Raw genomic sequence first — 4,982 nt, forward strand, 5'->3', positions numbered from 1 at the left:
CCACAATGTTCCATGTCTGGATGCCGCAAAGTCACAAACTCTTAATTATCCCCCGTGACAAAATCGAGCCACCCTGTGCATACTGGGGGAACCGTAATTTGCAAATTGGACTAATTCCTAATTCGCCATAACTTGGGCATTTGTCCACTAGCTATGCCATTTGTATCACCCATGTCCCATTTTTGCAAGCCCCTTTCCTTTCCCCTCCAGTAAGGTGCTGCATGAGACATTTCCTTTAGTTTGGCATAACAAGGCCGCATATTTATTGTTACATATATACAACCACTGCAAACAAATATTGAAAATAGTTCCAAAAGTGTGGCGACTGCTCCCCGTCCTGCTTCCCCCTTTACCTCCATGTCCATTGCAGGCCCACTCCCCCAAGGCCTTCGAGTCTGAGAACCGCCTGCCCCTGCAGGTCTTTTTGCGGACTGGGGGAGCGCCGTTTGTTGGGGGGAAGCTGAGCCCCAATTGCTACCGCCAGACACCCCCGCCGTTTAGGCTCCCAGGAGGCGCTGTCTAGAATGGGCGAAGCCCCTTCCGGTTCAGCAATGGCTCATTCAGAGTCTTTGTCTTATCATTGGTTACCACAAAACCGCCACGCCAAAGGTGGGTGACCGCCCATCGTGGCTCCCTCCTTTCCTTGCTTACAATTCCAACAATTTTGTGCAGATATTCCAGAAAAACAAATCCATTCCTAGCTATGACAAATGAACTCCGTCTTTCAAGTAGTACTCCGTGTTTTTGAGATTGATCAAACCATGTCTGATATGCTGAAAGCCCCTTCCTCTGCAAAATTTCCGCCTTCCTTTCGTCGATGCTACTGAGAGGAGATAGGAGGGGGGAACCGTTAATCTTACATTTCCTCAGGCCTGACATACCGCTTAAAACAACCGTACTTCCAGCCCCCAATCTGCTTGATTGCTTCTGCTCCCAGGCCCATCCCTGCTGCTGACGTGGCTGCCCCTATCCTGAAGGAATGTGTCCCGTAGACCCCCATCGAGAACCCTGCTTCCACCATTACCATTACCTGCTTCCACCATGTCCATTACCTTTTTAAACTGAAAAAGGCTTAAAGCTGACCCATCGCTATGCACAAGAAAAGGCTCCTCCTCCCCCGTGCGAATCCTCAACCTCAAATACGCGCTTACGCATCCTACTGGACAAACCGGGCTGTCCCGGGTACCCCCTAACATGATGCTTCTGCCTTTCCCTGTTTGATCCGTCTTGGATCTCCTCAGAAATATGTATACCCGCTCTCCTTGTACTCCTATGTCACAGCTCCTCAGGAAACTCAAACCTTTACCCTTCTTGTTGGCTGGCACCAATTCGCTTACTCTTAGCGCCCCAAAAATGCCAGTGAGAAGGCTGCTGCGAACAATGGTTTTTCATACTCATCCCGACACCCCCCCGTCAAGCTCCTGATCATTTCGTGTAATTTCCCCACATCTATGGGCCGCCGCTCATCTGGTTTGGTTATCACCTGTTTGGCCCAACCCCTCATTGCCATGAGAATGTAATGTTCCTTAGTGGGATCGGGCCTGCCCCCCAATTTGTAGAAATGAGCAACCGCTGCCAGGTGATAAACCACCCAAGATCTGGACCTTCCTTGCTGCCAACACCATCCCACAAAGGCCAGCACCGGCTTTTCCTTCTCACTCTCGGGCAAGATGCTGCTCTGAAAGGCTACGAATCGGTCCCAGCACCCTCTATATCTTCGCATTGTGCCAGGTGCCAGTGCCGCGTCGATCAGTGTGCTCAGATCTCCCCAACCAAGCCCCACCATTGTGTCTGGAAGGGTGTCATCCTCGTGCTCGCCTCTGGGTGATTTTCCCGAAACTTTCCCCACTGTAAACGAGAAAGAGAATCAGCAGCCACATTCTTAACCCCAGGGATATGCCGTGCCCTGACCTCTGCATTCAGCTGCAGCAAGCACCTTGTTAGCTCCCTGAGTAACCCCAGTGCCCTGCCATTCCTGCTTGTTCCCTGGTTGATAATCCGAACTACCGCTAGGTTGTCCGACCAAACCATCACCTTTTTGTCTTGCAGCTAGTCTGGCCAGAGCTTGAATGCCACCACTATCGGGAACAACTCCAGCACCGTAATGTCCTTGGTGATCCCCTCTGCCTGCCATAGTGCAGGCCATGCCTGTCTGCACCATCTCTTTTCCAAGATGGCACCAAACCCTAGGGCCCCTGACGAGTCGGTAACCAGCTTCCGGCTACTTCCATGCCCCAAGTTTTCTCTCCACAACAACACCCCATTAAAACAGTCCAAAAAAGTATTCCACATTTTAAGATCCTCTTTCACCTCCTTCCCTAGGCGCACATGTTGACCCGCATGCTGCAAGCCAACCGTCTTTAGCTCTATACTTCTAGCAAACACTTTTCCTGCCGGAATCACCTTGCCTGCAAAATTCAGATTGCCCGCTAGAGACTGAAGCTCCTTCAAGGTGGTTTTTCTCTGCCCAACATCCTTGCAATTACATCCTTCAATTTCACTACTTTGTCCTTTGGCAGCCTGCATTCTCAGGCCACCGAGTCAATTTCAATTCGCAAAAATACCATTGTCGTGACCGGACCCACAGTTTTCCCCTTGGCCAGCGGAACCCCAAACTCCTCCATCAGCCCTTGAAATACCCCCATGAGTTCCTTATAATCCTGTGTTCCTTTTCTCCCAATAAAAAGGAAATCATCGAGGTAGTGGAGTAACCCCCCGACCTTGGATCTTTGCCTTACTTAAAATTCAAGGAATCGGCTAAACTTCTCAAAATAGGCACATGAAATTGCACACCCCATCGGTAAACATTTGTCATATAAGTATTCCTGTAGCACCTTGAACCCCAGCAAATGATGGCTGTCCTTATGGATAGGTAGTAAGTGAAAAGCCGATTCTATGTCAGCCTTCCCCATGAGTGCCCCTCCCCCTAAGGCTTTTACCAATTCCACCGCCTCCTCAAATGATGCGTAATGAACCCTGCATTGTTCCTCTGAAATGCCATCATTGACTGACTCCCTTTCCGGGAAAGACAGGTGCTGTATCAATCTGTACTGCCCCACTTCCCTTTTTGGTACCAGGCCCAGTGGAGACACTACCAAGTTTTCTAGTGGAGGTGTGGTGAAGGGGCCAGCCACCCTCCCCAACTGCACTTCTTTCCCCACCTTTAGTGCCAAAACCTCAGGCATTTCCAAAGCCGACTTCAAATTGCGAGCCTCCCTTGGTCCCATTTGCCCGTTGAAAGGAATCTTAAAACCCCACCTGAAACCTTCCCACAACATCTTTGCGTCACCCTTGTCACAATATGTATTCAGAAATGGAATCATGGCCTGCAAACGTATTGGGGTTGGTAGTTGTGTTTTAATCATGCTTGCTTTTTTCTTTGGTTCTTGTGCTGCCCTTCGCCTTACTCTCTCTGCTGGTGCCTCCTTGAGCTCAGGCCCTTTGAGTGCTTGAACCTGCATGCATTTCCATAGGTGCACTTCCCCTCTGCAAACAACCAACATTCTGGTAACTCCCCCTGGTAGTTGGAACGGTTATTCCAGGAGGAGTTCCCTCGAAAGGACCCCCTCCCCCTGGAGTAGGACCCCTTGCCCTTGCCCTGTGTTGGTCTTTCGCTCGGAACAATCTCATCCACTGGCCTGGGTGGTACCATTTTGTCTATGTATCCGCCCACGTCCACTTCATCCCAGGTCATTGCCGGCCATACCTGCATTTTGAGTCTAAAACCCCTATCATAGTTGATCCATGCATCTCCCCCATGCTTTAAATACTGCTCATGAATATACTGCTCGTAAGCCATCAAAGCCACCCCATCTTGTGGGAATTTCTCTAATATTTTGGTGGCATACACCCGGAAAGCCCTCAACCAGGTATGGATATTGAGCTCAACCTTAGGCCTTTCCCTCTCCTTCTTTTCCTTTTCCTTTTCAGTTGGCTCACTGAACCCCTGTCCCACGGGGACCATCCCCACCAACTCCAGAATATCCATGAACTCCTTCCTCCATACTCGCTCTTTGTATGCCAGAGGGATGTGCCAAGCCAGCGCATTAATCGCCACTCTGGCCGGTGCAAATCCTGGCATGGGCCTCCCATATATTGTGGCATTGCTAGCCGGCTCCTGCCCCTGAACCTGTGGAGGCGCTTGTGCGCCCCACCATGGTGTTCCCCCTATTTGGGGCGCATATGCGCTGGTTGCTCCTTGTGTCACTTGGCCTGTTCCACCCGTCTGCACCGGGTTCACCCCCACAACGGGCTAACTCACCCCCACAACAGGCTGACTCCCCAACAGTCCCCCATGCTCCAAGACCACACTTCCCCCTTGCTGGTGAATCGGTTCAGCCCCCTTCCCCACTAGGTTCAAGGCATTATTATTGTTAAAAGGCATCTGTGCATTTACTCCAGCTCCCCATGCTTCCATACATTCCCTGAACATACCTTTAACCATCTCCAAGGTGGTCAGACCCTCCGCTGCTACCGCCGGTGTGGCTACAGGTGCGCCGCGAGGACCTCCCATTGGCCTTGGAGCCTCAGCAGGGATAGGTGCCGGTGTGGCTTCAACCTCCTGCGCCCTCCCCTTTCCCTTAGGGTTGGCTTTCCGTTTCTGTGCTACCGCCGCCTGCTGCTGGCTGTCCTTGGCTCTCTTGGTCATCACCCTTTTCCTTTTGCCGACCGGTGCGTCCTCTTCCTCAAGCTCCTCAATGTCCTGCCCCTCTCCCTCCTGGGAGTGCACTTCCACCCATGCCTCTTCCACTGGCATTGGTGGAAACAACAACGGTGAGTCGGACCTCTGGCTGCCGCCTGCAACGTCGGCCCCAACCTGTGATGCCATCTGCTGCATCCAGCTGGTGCCATACTTGTCCCCAGCCCTCCTTGCCATTGCTAAGAATGCCTCCAGGTCGTCCCTCTGCTGCTCCTCGTGACTTTTTCCTTGTACCTCCATCTTTCTCCTTGGCGCAATGCAGCTCGGGTACTGCCCAGTGTTA

The sequence above is a fragment of the Ambystoma mexicanum genome, chromosome 13 (assembly GCF_040938575.1).
Source record: "Ambystoma mexicanum isolate Mex_15411 chromosome 13, UKY_AmexF1_1, whole genome shotgun sequence".
Classification (NCBI taxonomy): Eukaryota; Metazoa; Chordata; class Amphibia; order Caudata; family Ambystomatidae; genus Ambystoma; species Ambystoma mexicanum.